This window comes from Pipistrellus kuhlii, unplaced genomic scaffold (genome assembly GCF_014108245.1).
Source record: "Pipistrellus kuhlii isolate mPipKuh1 unplaced genomic scaffold, mPipKuh1.p scaffold_m20_p_10, whole genome shotgun sequence".
NCBI lineage: Eukaryota > Metazoa > Chordata > Mammalia > Chiroptera > Vespertilionidae > Pipistrellus > Pipistrellus kuhlii.
Window position 1 is genome coordinate 36,493,331 of NW_023425405.1, and position 13,925 is coordinate 36,507,255.

At 40.8% G+C, this 13,925-nt stretch overlaps 1 protein-coding gene across 5 annotated transcripts in view; it reads right to left on the bottom strand.

Moving 5' to 3' along the window:
• DYNC1I1 (dynein cytoplasmic 1 intermediate chain 1) overlaps positions 1–13,925 on the bottom strand; it is a 274,243-nt gene that overhangs the window by 113,906 nt on the left and 146,412 nt on the right. The window lies entirely within an intron of this gene.

The window sequence follows — 13,925 nt, forward strand, 5'->3', positions numbered from 1 at the left end:
GATGTTATAGTGCCCTTCCTGCCCTATGCAAATGTGTGCTCACTCTCTGCTCTCAACCTGCCTGACTCAGAGGCCCCTTTCATTGTAGGCCTTTTGGAATCATCAGTCACAATTTAGGGGAGAGTCCAAATGTCACAAGAAAATCCAACTTATAAAAATAAAATGACCCAAAGAACTAAAACTTGCTTTCACAGTTTTTAATACATTACCCCCACTCCTAAGTATTATATTCATCGAAAGTTACTAATTTTGTTGGTTCAACTGGAGTTTAAAATAAATGACTTCATTTCCTTCCCCCATACATTCATTCATATATTCATTCATTCAACCAATAGTTACAAACCTTCTATGAGATCTAAAGCTCTATATATAGTTCCATTTCCATCACAATAAATCCCGACACATATCAACTCAAAACTTCAGCACCAAATAATTATAGAATGCCCTATAAATGCATGTATAAATGTCCAAATAAATAAATATGGATAGCCCAAAAAGTAACTCCAAAAGTTCCCACTATATTAAGCAAGTGATTTGTGTAAGGAATATCAATTTTTAAAATATGGATGTATAAAGTATAGCAGTGCAATTTAGATAATTAAATTTTTAACTGAAATATATTACTCTGTACACATCATCAACCTCATTACCTTATAACCACATTATCTATCTATCTATCTATCTATCTATCTATATAAAGAGGTAATATACAAATTAGCTGAGAAGCCATAACAGTCATGACTGGTCAGGAGGAGGCTGCATGCAGGTGAGGCCTGGAGCAGAGACGGAGACAGAGACAGAGGGGCCTGCCCAAGTCACCAAGGCCAAGGGCAGGCCCAGAGAGGAGAGGGCAGGCCCGTCTGCAGCCTCCTCGGCAGAGTGGAGGCCAGGAAGGGAGAAGGGAGAGGACCCGTGCTCAGCTGCCAAGGCTGAGGGCAGGCCCTCACCGGTAGTCCTGGCTCTGCACATGAGCCGCACAGGAAACACCTTTTCTGACTGCTCATTGGCTAAGCTCCCTGTATGCCACTCGCAGTGTTCTTGATAACCTGCCTAATAAGAACCCAAGAAGGTGATCTAGGGTTTTTCCACTACACTCCTGGGATAAGAAACAAAGGTCCGCTGCTAGAGGGTCTAAGAAATGTCATATCCTGCCCTAGTTGGATTGGCTCAGTGGATAGAGCCTCAACCTGCTGACCGCAGGGTCCAGGTTCAATTCTGGTTAAGGGATTGTACCTAAGTTGCAGGGTTCCCCCTGGCCAAGGCCCAGGTCAAGGTTCATGCAGGAGACAACCAATCAAAGTGTCCCTCTCACATTGATGCTTCCCTCTCTCTTCCAGGCTTTCTAAAAATGAATGGAAAAATATCAAGTGAGGAAAAGAAAGAAAGAAAGAAAGAAAGAAAGAAAGAAAGAAAGAAAGAAAGAAAGAAAGAAAGAAAGAAAGAAAGAAAGAAAGGAAGGAAGGAAGGAAGGAAGGAAGGAAGGAAGGAAGGAAGGAAGGAAGGAAGGAAGGAAGGAAGGAAGGAAGGAAAGAAGGAAGGAAGGAAGGAATTAAGAAAAGAAAGAAAGAAAGAAAGAAAGATCATATCCTATGAAACAGACATCTTGAAAATGCCTAAAGAAAGTTGTCATTTTTTTGTGGTGAAGGGACTTGGCAGCTGCAGTGCCTGGCAGTGGCACAGCAGCAGTGGGGTGACGAAGATGGTGCCTTCCCCTGATCAGTTGGGTTGCCTCCTGCAGAGAGAGGCCAGACTGCAGCTTAGGCCTGCTCCCTGGCTAAGTCGCCAGTAGGACATCCCCTCAGGGCTCTTGGACTGTGAAAGGAGGCAGTCTGGGCAGAGGGACCCCCCCTCCCCCAGTGTATGAATTCATGCACCAGGCCTCTATATATACATATCAGAAGAGAATGTAAAACTCTTTTAAGGAAAACTGTCATTTATTAATAATATATTTGTTAATACATATTGATGAGATAAAAAGTTGTTCTGAAATTTTGAAAAGAACACAGATTTTTAGATAAATAAATCTTTATAATGTTAATAATGCTTCTAAGACCTTACCCCTGTATAAAGATATTACTGCTATCTACCCACTGCAAACCTGCTTGGAAATTCCTAAAACATTCGCCAACATATGTTGTATTTTCATGATCCAAAGACCTAACACAAAGCCTGGTGAGGCACTGGCTGGAGGGAAGTGTCCCCTTCTGCTAACCCTGGATGGGGAAGCAATTTTCCAAAGGACTCTCATTTGCTGAGAAAAAAATGGCCCCATTTCTAAACATTCTAGAGGCTTTTTCAGAAAATGCAATGGATTCAGCAGCAACACCCTGAAGCTTACTAAATGCCAGCAACTCCAACAAACAAAGGTGGGTAAAGCCCATGTTGTTATGTGTTGAACTGGGCACCCCCAAATTCATATGTTGAAGATCTAAACCCAATAGCTCAGAATGTGATCATACTGGAAATAAGGCTGTTGCATATATAAGTAATTAACATGGAACCATACTGAAGTAAAATGGGCACCTATTAACCCTATAAAAAGGGGAGGTTTAGACAAAAACTCACACCCAGGGAGAATGCCCTGGGAAGATGAAGGTAAAGACTTGAATGATGCTTCCACAGGCCAAGGAACACCAAAGATTGCCAGCAAGCCGCCAGAAACCAGGGAAGAGTCATGGAAAAGTTTCTTCCTCAGAGCCTCAGCAGGAACCAACTCTGCCAACACCTTGGTCTCAGAATTCTACCATCCACAGCTGTGACACAGAAGCTCCTGTTGTTTAAGCCACCCAGTTGCTGGCACTTTGTTCCAGCAGCCCTAGCAAACGAAAATGCCAGATGAGTGCATTATGTCTATGATCTGTGCCCTAGTAGAAGAGATACAGGAGATACACAATAATAATACCTATGGCAGTGATGAATGCTTTACATGCATACTCATGTATCGGAACTTGGTAGCATTAGGCTAATTTTAATATAGATGAAGAGACAGAGTGATGGCTCACCCTCCACCAAAAAATACCAAAAAAAAAAATAAATAAAATAAAATCCTCCAAATCATGTCAAGCCATTACACATGCTGTCCCCCTGCCCACAACACAACATGAAACAGAAATACTAAGGAAGAGAAGAAAGGTCTAAAGTACAAGCAGGTACGATATTCAGTTGCAGTACAAGGAAGGGTTCATGGAGGTAGATGTCGCATGGCTTCAACATGGACCACTCTTCCACATAAGGCTGAGCTGAGGAGGAGTTAGGTTTCACATCATGGAGAGCTACTCGATGGGTGGTTTTATTATTCAAGAACATACATGCTGGCCCTAACTGGTTTGGCTCAGTGAATAGAATGTCGGTCTGTGAACTGAAGGGTCCCAGGTTCGATTCCGGTCAAGGGCATGTACTTTGGCTGCGGGCATATCTCCAGTAGGGAGTGTGCAAGAGGCAGCTGAATCAATGTTTCTCTCTCATAAATGTTTCTCTCTATCCCTCTCCTTTCCTCTCTATAAAAAAATCAATAAAATATATTAAAAAAAAAAAAATATATATATATATATATATATATATATACACACACATACATACTGCATCCAAATTCTGCTCTCATTTTCATTTCAGAACCCATGGGTGGGAGCAGGACGTCAAGAGAAGTAAGTGAGTTTGAAGCTGGGTTCTACTACTTGCTAGCCTTTTGATGTTACACAATTCAGAGAAACTCTGTGAGGCTCTGCTTTCTCCTTTGGGGATAATAATCCTTTCTTAAACCATCAAGAGAGTTGGGAATACTCCTACCCAGAAACCTTCAAACTGGTGGTGCCTTAGCTTGTATGTCAATGAAGATTTATTGAGCACTTACTCAATATACCTGTATATACCGGTGCTGGGAATGTGGCAAAGAACAAGACAGACAAAAATATCTGTGCTCAAGGAGCTTCTATTCAAGTTGCTAAAAAGAGACCTCAAACCAATAAAAACATGCACTGTATTAGGTAAGTGCTGTGGGGACCAGAAAGCTGAAAAGCGAGTTGGGCATGCAGGAAAGGGGAGGGAGAATAGAGATTTAAAATGGACTGGTCAGGAAAAGCCACACTGAGGTGACATTTGAGTAAAACATTCAAGGAGTTAAGGGAGTGAGCCGAGAGAAGATCTTGGGAAAGTAAAACTAATAACAAAGTATTTCATCTCATTCACCAATGGGTGAAGTGAGACAAATTCGACATTAATTTATTATCACTTCCATTCATTATGGGGTTGTACTTTTATCAGAGCCATGTGGGTCTCTACATTCTCATCTTCTAGTTCTTGAAATGAAGCCAGTTTCATCAAATGACTTGAATTATTCAGCTTAAATAGTATCAAGTTCTCACCGTTCACAAATATAAGGGCTTTTGTTTTAAACATTAATTCCTGAAAAAGTAAAAAGCAGCATCACGACAGAAAGTGGCCCATAGGATTTATTGGAAAAATATTATTCTATAAGGGCTTGGCCATAGAAAGAGCTATGTTTGTGATAACAATGTGCTAGTTTATCTATTATGTTAGGTTATCTAATTCTTTAAATAGAAAATCCTCCCCCAGAGAATATGTGTTTGATGAGGTTTAAAAAAAAACACCAAAAAACAAAAAAAAAACAACACAAATATCTATTGTGTTAATAATATGTACAAAGTCCCATACTGAGATACTGTGAATAAGAGAGAAACAAGTTTTTAAAACAGTGCCTGCCCCTTTAAAGTGGTTATTTACCAGTTTGTAGGCATTAGTTTGTAGTGGCCACAGAACGCTTTGTCTATCAGTCTTTCAAAGACACAAAGTAAGAGTTTCAGTGGATTTGTTAAGGAAATAACACAAGAGACTGGTTTGTTTCTCTGCATACTGATATGTTTGCCTTGCTCAGCAAAGAGGGTGTATTTTTCTTTAAGACTCAGGTTTCCTTTCTGGTGCAGTTGGAATTACTTCTGTTGGAACCATTTTCAAAACAGTTAAATAACGTTAAAGAAAAGGATTTATGTAGACCCACTACAGACTACTGATATATGAGTGGTGCCACTAGTTCATACCCGGTTACATTTCCTCCGAGATCGGAGGGGGGAAAATTACCACCCATGTGTGGTTTCCTGTACCAGGTCCACACCAGAAATTAAACCAGTGGCAGGAGTTAATGACCTGTCAGTGACGGGGCTAATTTCAAACAATGGCATCTTTTGGACACATTATTTTACTTAGCATCCAAATTCTGCTTCTCCCGTTGCTGCATGCATTCCCTCTAACGTTGGGAAAATCTTTAGTAACCACTGTCCTCCTTCCTTAAGTGTTTCAGAAGGCCCACGAATGAATAATTGCATGTTCAGCAGCAATCTGTAACGCACAGCACAAGGCCGGACCCTGTGTTTGAGCTCCACAGGGCTAGTTTCCTCTCCCAGTCTGTGGTTCCAATGAAGCCAACGTAGTTGATTTGAATATGCCGTCGTTGGATTATTGAATTGCTCTGATGGCCTCACAGACCCGAGACACTGGAAAGGGAGGGTAGTGGAATGTTGATACTGCTTGGCAGTACAATATAAGAATACCCTTCTGTCTGGAGAGGGGGCATGGATCCCCCTGGGGTGCTTACATGGTAGGCCCTGCTTTCTTCTCCCGAAGCCCAAGGGAAGACATTATCCTACACTCCATCTCCTGGTGGCCAGGACACAGGTAGTTAGTTACCTGGCAGTCAGACCAGGAGCTCCTCACTGGGGCTTTGTCTTTAGAGCCAGGAGACAAAGCTGAGGGGATGTTAGGATTTGTTTTGGTTAACAAGCCATAGCAGCAGTGGTGTCCAGCATCTTGATCAGATTGCTAGAGTCCACTGTCCGGGCTGGTCCTTGCCATTTTCCAAGCTTGTTCCTTCAGCCTCCTGTTGATTCAGTGAGCGCCAGATTTCCTTCCAATAAATCTCACTAGAGGCAGTGTCAGCATGAGATTTCCTTCTAATAAGCCCCACTGGACTTGGTGCCGGTTGCTTGCAACCAGAACTGGAGTGACACAGGGCAGCCCTCTGTGAAGAGAATGTCTGTGTTTTATAAGGTCAATGGGATCTCGCTTTCCTGAGCTCTCCCAGGGCCTGCAAAACCCCATTATAAGAAGGTGTGAATGCCCGGACCGAGCCCTTGCTGCCCTGTTCTTGGCTTTCCATGAGGGGACTGTGGCCTTTCCACGAGCCATTGCATGAGAGACTGCTAAGTCTGATCAGGTGCAGGACAGCAGGGAGCTCAGTAGGCCATTTCACTCTGCCCTTCTCGATTCTAAAGGCCACCTTGCTGCTGCCAACAGGTGGAGGCACAAGGCAATTACCACATGATTCTGAGTTGAACAGGCCAAGGACTATAAGATGCACGATTACTATATGTACAGTAAGAAAAAAAATGATACTGCTAATTAAACCATAACACATCATCAATTCTAATGTGAAAAATTGTGGATGTTGGCGTTGATAAAGTAATTTGTGGCTCAGAAATAAATAGAAACTAGTTTCCGAAAGATAAAAGATATGGCAAAAACACAGTCAACTCTAAACCAAGCTTATTGCCGTGCTGTTGTTGGTAGACAGGCTTGGAGTGATACAAAGGCACATTGATGTTTTTATTTTTTATTTTATTTTTTTCATTTTAGATGTATTGCTTTCAATGTCAGAACAAATGCCCTAGCCACTTTTATATAATTCTATGTATAGACGCTTCGGATGGTAATCTTTTTATAACATATTTAAAATATTTCAACAGAAAAAGAGTAAGCACTCAAATATAAATTTGTTTTCAATAAAAATAAAAAAAGCACTTTAGTGAAGAGAGTCTTTGCAGCTCTGACTTTGGCCTCATTGTTTCTCACACCCAGTGCCACTCTGGTTGACATTTGTGTCACAAATTGGTATCTCCAGTTGAGATGGCCCTTCGGGCCTGTGCGGTACATTCCAACACAAATGTTCCACAGGCACCTCACACCTGTCATGTTCAGAGCAGAACGCCTGCCTTTTGCAGAGACCTGCCCCTTTGATTGCATTCTCCATCTTGCCTCATGGGGACCTCTATCCACACGCGGTCACAGCTGGACACCAGGGTACCACTTTCAACCACCTTCAAGTCCTCTTTTCCATCAGAGCCAGCTAGAAAGGGCTCAAGCCCCTTCAATTCCTCTTTTAAAATCTGTCTCAAGTTCACCTCTGTCTTTAATGCACTGCCCTAGTCCAGGCTATTACCATCTCTTGCCTGGAGTATTATAGTAGCTTTTTTTTTTTTTTTTACTGGTCTTCCTCCCATTGCCCATATTGCTCGTTTAAAAAAATATCCCTTCTCCATAAAAATATTTTTCTGTAGCTCCCTAAAAGTTTTAGTATAAAAGCCCCATAGCTCCTTTTCATTCTTCCAGCTCATTTACCGTTGTGGGCAATGCACAGTCACCGGATGTCCCAGTAGGTTCATGCCTCAAATGCATTGTACATTGGTTTTTTTCTGCCTGTGTTGAGCTTCCCTCCAATATGCAGGAGGTGTCATTACTAGCCCTTTAGCATGCAACTCTGGAGCTTTATACTTCCCCCCAAGCAGATCTGTTGAACCCCTTCATTATTCCACCAACCCACCTTCTACGTATCTCTATGACAACACATTTTAGTCCCCTTGAAATTAGGTTCATGTATCTATCTCTACCACCAGATGAAAGTCCCTCAAAACCTACTCGTATTAGTCTCCTCAATGCCAAATACTGAGACTAGTACTATAAAGACGGGTGATTTTTCTGGAAAGGGAGGAGTTTTGAAGCTCACCATTTAGGACACTTGTAGAACCAAGCAAGTTTGAACTTCTTTCTGAAGATTAGTTTCTCATTTTTAAGAAACACAGATTTCATTTAGTCCCTGAGTGTTATTTAAAATTCCAGAAGAAATTCAAGGTGTTGATGATGCTAAATATAGTTTTTGAAACCTCATTTATCTCCTCCCCAGACAGCCCTTTATTCACATTTTGATATATCTCTCTAAGGGGCCACCTGATTCTTAATGGAAATACTGCTGCCAACCAACCCACAGAGAAACTGGAGGCTTTTAAAAACACAGTGGACAAAGTCTGATTTTGTTTAAGAACATGGAGACAATGTGGAGACAGCAGGGCAGTGGGGGAGCTTGGAATGAGAGGACAGTTAGAGGGTAAGCTATAGCTGTAGTCCAAGCAATGGGTAATGAGAACTTGACTTAGGATGGTTTAGTTGCTAGTGAGTGTGATGAATTGAACTGTGAATTTAGACCTGTGTTTGTACAGCAGACATTGAGAACTCACTCAAGTCACCCTACCCTTGGACCAGCTTCGTGTACAGCTTGCCAACTTTGCCAGGCTTCCAAAGAGAGCCACCCTCCCTATACCTATCACAGCAGCCAAAATAAAGTATAACATGCACCACTGAATGCTTACACAAACCAAGGTGAGCGCCTCTGTGCTTTAAAAATATGCAGGAACGGCATATTTTGTGGGATTTTCAGTAAGCACTTTGTTAAATATACTACATGCTAATATTTAAAACACCTTCACTTTCTGGTCTAGAAAAATCTGGCCCGAGTAAAGAAAACATACATTTCTCATCAAACAGAGCACTCCTGTTAACACTCTAGGCCACATCAGTTCTCTCCGAAGGCTCTAACATGACAGTACTTGGAAAGTTTACTTCCTGATGGAATGTCACCCAAGGCATTGCAAATGAGAGGAAATGAAAGAAAATATTCAAAACGAAGAGAGGAAGCCAGAAAATAGTACTTTTTAGCAGCTGTTTCTGAAACTCATAACTGTGCTGACATATAATATGCATGCAGTAAATATATGCTTTGAATGGAGTTAGTGTGGATTAGTCGGCTTGCACTGGAGGACAGAGACTAGGAAAAGAACAATGCTCTTGTCAGAGATGTCCATGGGTAACTTCAGCATTTGATGTTTGGGATGGGAAGGCTGATTGATATGTATTTTCATTTATTTTTCTCCTTAAACATCTTTAATGGCTCCTTATTTCCAAGATTAGCTCAGCATTTAAGGCCCAATCATTATCTGACTCCAATTTAATTCTCCAACACTGCTCAAAGCAGAAAAGCCCTTGACTCAACTGTGTATGAAATAGGCCAAGTTTGTTGACAAAAACTACCCCTTTCATCTTTCCTTTCACTTAGTCTTTTACATTTTCAGGCCTTCATCTCCCAAACTTTCTAAGAAAGTCTTGAAGCCTTCAGCCATAGAAGAAATCAGTTAGATGAACCAATTGATATAATGGATTAGAAAATGGTAAAAGAACTTAATCTCTAAGGGAAAACTGCAGTTCTTGCAGAACCTTAGACAGATATATTTTGAAGGAGTATTAGCCACCCCTCAAAGCCAGAATCATCCATGGCACAGTTCCAGAAAGTAACACTGCCATTATACTTCATGTGAATAGGCCTCTCGAGTTGAGTAGGGCACAAACTCTGTCTATCCTTGACAGCTTTATTTATATAGATAACAAACACACAGGGGGAGAGACAGAGACAGAGAGAGAGAGAGAGAGAGAGAGAGAGAGAGAGAGAGAGAGAGAGAGAGAGAGAGAGAGAGAGAAAGAGAGAGGGAGAGAGAGAGAGAGAGAGACAGACAGACAGACACTGGGCAAAATTCAAAACACTTGAAAATGCAAAATAATTCTTGGCTGCTTAGAAAGAGAGAAGGGACTCCAAGCTTTCTCTTTCAGACTTAAATGACTTTTGCTGCTCATTTTAGATTTTGGCTAACTTCATCCTCTACTTTTTGTTTCCTCTACCATTTCTTCCAAATATGCAAATCCTCTTAAAAGGGAACATTGCCTGTGGAAAAGAAAACTTGGGTCACAGAACCAGAGATATCACCATAGATAACTTTCAGCAGCGACTGGAGATATGTCCCCAGTAAAGTAAAACCTTCCAAGTCTCCAGGTACTAACACAGTTATTGTTATGTTAATTAGCGAAAACTAGAATAAAGGAAATAAAAATCATTTATAAATACTATTTTACCTGTAAAGAAATTGTTTGTGAGAAGAGAGTGTTACCTTCCATCACTAAGTATCATCAATTCTGTCTATTAATGTCAGCAGTCATCACATCAGTGGCACATCTGTGTCATCCCACTCTTACATGTTCTCTAGCATTCATTTTATTAATAGGGTCAAATCTTGTTAATTCTATTTCTTTGTATCCCCTTCACTTTCACCTCCTTCTCTTTGGCTAAGGCCACTATGACCTCTAATGTAGCCTATTATCATAGCCTCCAAGCTGGCATTCCCCCCTCCAGCCTCTCTCCATCATTTGCCTTGCTACAAAGAACACTCAGATTAATCCACTTAAAACAGTGAAAGTCCCCAAAAATAGTGCACATGATGTGCAAAACAAAAGCTGGATTCCTTGTCTAGTGTTCAAGTCTTCTAGAATCTGGCTCCTACCTAAATTTCTTCTGCTGTGTTCATCCTTCCCTGCTCTTGCCCACACACATACTCCAGTCAGCCAACATAGGTACTTTACTGCACAAACTCCCACATTTCCATCTGTCCTTTGGTTTATGTTGCTCCCTCAGGCACTATTCCAGGTGCCTGTTCAAATTCACATAATCTATGAAGTCTTCCCTAAACAATCTGTATAATACAGCAATATGCTTCATGCCATTCTACCCTCACATAAGACACTTGCTCTTCCCTTACCCTGATTTAAAAAAAAAAAAAAATTCATAGCACTGATAACTATCTGATTTTATAAATGTATATATGTATGTATTTATTGCCTTTCTCTCACCACTAGAAAAGGAATTCTACAGCATCATTCACTGTGTCTCTTCTTTGCTGTTTCCAAAGCACCTAGAAAATAGCTGCATATGTGGTAAATGGCAATAAATATCTGTTGGATCGTAAGATGACTGAATGCACCAAAGAACAGCAAGGCAATACTGCATCGTGAAACCCACACACACACAATTCCAACCAGCAGAGAAAAGACATCTTTGTTCTTAAAATTAGAATCCCTCCTCTCATTATGGGTGCTAGAACCCCACAGATCTGGTTCCTTGAAATTAGAATTATCTATCTCTTCAGCATTCATATTCTCTAGAAAATGGAAATAAGGTCTTCTGAGTGCTTTGTGCTGACTTCTAGTTCAGCATTTTTTTCATTCTGATGTCCAATCCCCAGCCCAGAGAGAACTGATATATTTTCCATCTGGAAATACATCAGAATTTGTCACAGTCCAATTCTCAGGGAAGATCATTAACACATTTGTTTGCTTTTTTCCTGATATTAACCACTCAATTTGGGGCTGAATTATTTCCCCTGGTTTCAATGTCAAGTTTTCCCATCAAATACAAAGTCCCTTGTCTGTCAGTGTAATAATTTTCTATTAATTATAAAAGAAGAAAGTTAGCAGTTTGAGAGCCTTAAGAAAAGCATTTGTCTAATCCAAGCGACTGATTTTTCCAGTTACTTGGATTATGTACAACTCTCAGTTGTGGTCAGATTCGCAGATTTCAAAGTGCCCCTTGTTTTTACTTTCTGGTCAGTCTAGACAGACATGTTTCTTTCCTTCATTTTTCAAGCTGTTGAAACATCAAGATGGTCAAAAGAATCTGAATCTCTAGAGAATAAACTGTGCAGCACTTCACCGGAGACTTCAAAACCTTCTACTGAATACCCCCCAAAACAGAAAAACAACCTCAGTGGTACCAGGAGAGATTTCACTTCAAAGGCTCAGTGTGAATGTGAGAATGAAACTGTGACAACAAAAATAATGACCATGACTGTCCTATTCGGAGTGGAAAAAAAATAGTCTAGTGGTCAGAGCATGGGGTTCTGAAAATTTTGCTTGTTCTCAGCTATTTCAGGTTCATGCTGGGTGTCCTCACCCAACCTAAATTAACCCCTTTAGTAATAATTCTTCCATTCATTGTAATTGGACCTAGGTTCTTGAGAAACTGCTACATACAAGGCATGGGCTACATCCTATGGGGCCATAGAATTGAATAAAGAGAGATGCTTGACTTCAAAAGGTCTTGCGTTTGGGCAGGGAATTGACAGTTATTTATAAATTTCTACATGATAAGGGAGAGTGCTTAGAGGTGTGTGATGGGAATTCAAGAGGGATAAAATCAACTTCTGGCAGGGAGAGTTTGGACAGAGAGAGAAGAAAGGGAAACAGACATTTTAAGGAGTTGGGTGTTGAGGAATGGTGGGATCTAGGCAAGGATGTAGAGATGGGAATGCAGAGAGTACTATTCCAAGAAGATAAAAGAGCATGTGCAAATGTGTAACAATGGAAAGATATGTACACTGAATGGCAGGTAGTTCAATAGAGGAAATAATGGAAGGCCTTAAACATCAGGATAATTAGGGTCAGACATATTTGCTATTGGATTCTTTCAGCTCTGTTGAGAAGCATCATAAATCCACATTGCTTCAACTCGTGTCAAAAAGAGAGTTTTAAGGATCCCTAGATACTTACTTAGCAGTGCCCAGGAAGACAGTTTTCCCATTAGAAATTTTGTGGTAGATAAATTTCTGAATTTAACTATATATTTCCCCCCAAAGATACTATGACCTTTTGTTACAGGATATGTAAAAGATAGGTGTCTTGGCTACTTTAAGATTTACTTTATAATCTGTGAATAAGGGATAGTAACTTCTGATAGTAACTTACATAACAAAACTGTGTGTGAAACAATGACATAATGAAAGTAGAAATGCTTTGCCAGTGGTAAAGGCTATAAGGAGTGTTATTAAAATAGGGTAACTGTAATAATAATAATAATAATAATAACAATAATAATAATAATAATTACAGCTTCTTGATGACCAAGGCCTACCCAGACACAAAAATGTGCAAGGTAGGAAGAGGGTATGCAACAGAAAAGAGAAGGCAGACATTCCAGTTAGGGCTCATTATAGAAACAAAGGGCTGGAAAGATGTACAGTTATAGCTACTATTGGATGGTGATAGGATTTGGGGATGATGAGTGTACAGCAGCTAGGACAATTCAAAAGAAAGAATATAAATCATGGTTCAAGTTATATGAGACAGACTCTAAATCCTGTTGAGACTAGAAAAAGCATTTAAACTAAGGAACCCAGATGGGTATACAGGTAGAGCTGGGCTTATATCAGACATGAACTGGGCTTTAAACGACAGGTATAATGGGCAGGGAAAAGGGTGTTAGTATCTGTCTCGTCTAAGTTAGATACTCTGGACTCCCATTGCATTCTACAGTTTGTTTTTAAAGGCACATAACTATGGGACACTTGATTAAGTATTGTCTCTGTACTCCCAGTGCTAAGCCCAATGTCTGGCCACAAAAGATGCTCCTTCAATCTGTGTTGCCTCAATCTGGGTACATGATAAAGAAAGGTGTAAAGTCAGCAGAGAATGGACATGCTGTGCAAGAAGGCAGCAAAGGACAGGAATAGTGGTCAGGCGGGGAGATATGTGACAGTTTGGAGCTAGGCTAAGGCCTTCAGTTTTTGATGGAAGAGTGAGAGCAGGGACACAACTAGATTTAAAGTAAGTGTTATTTGGTACCCATATACTTATTACAGCCCTGGCTGTAATGCAGTCCTCAGGAGGAACCACAAAGGAGACCAAAACAAAATCATGGCCACCGTGATTTGATCATGTGCTCTAGTGAAATGGGACTTTTTCTCCACATGTGCCAATCCCCGCCCCTATCCTGCTTGTGTCCATTGCTGAGGTAGCCTCAATGTTTTAAAATATCGCCTCCTATTATACAGGGAGGCTTTGTCTCCATCTTCTTCCATTCCATACTATTTATAGAGCTCTCATCAATGCAGGATCATAAAAACATACAGCTGAGAAGACCCATAAGAGCTATGGAAGTACTTCATTCTCTCCTCCAACCCCCCCCCTCCCCCCCCCCTTCTCCTCCT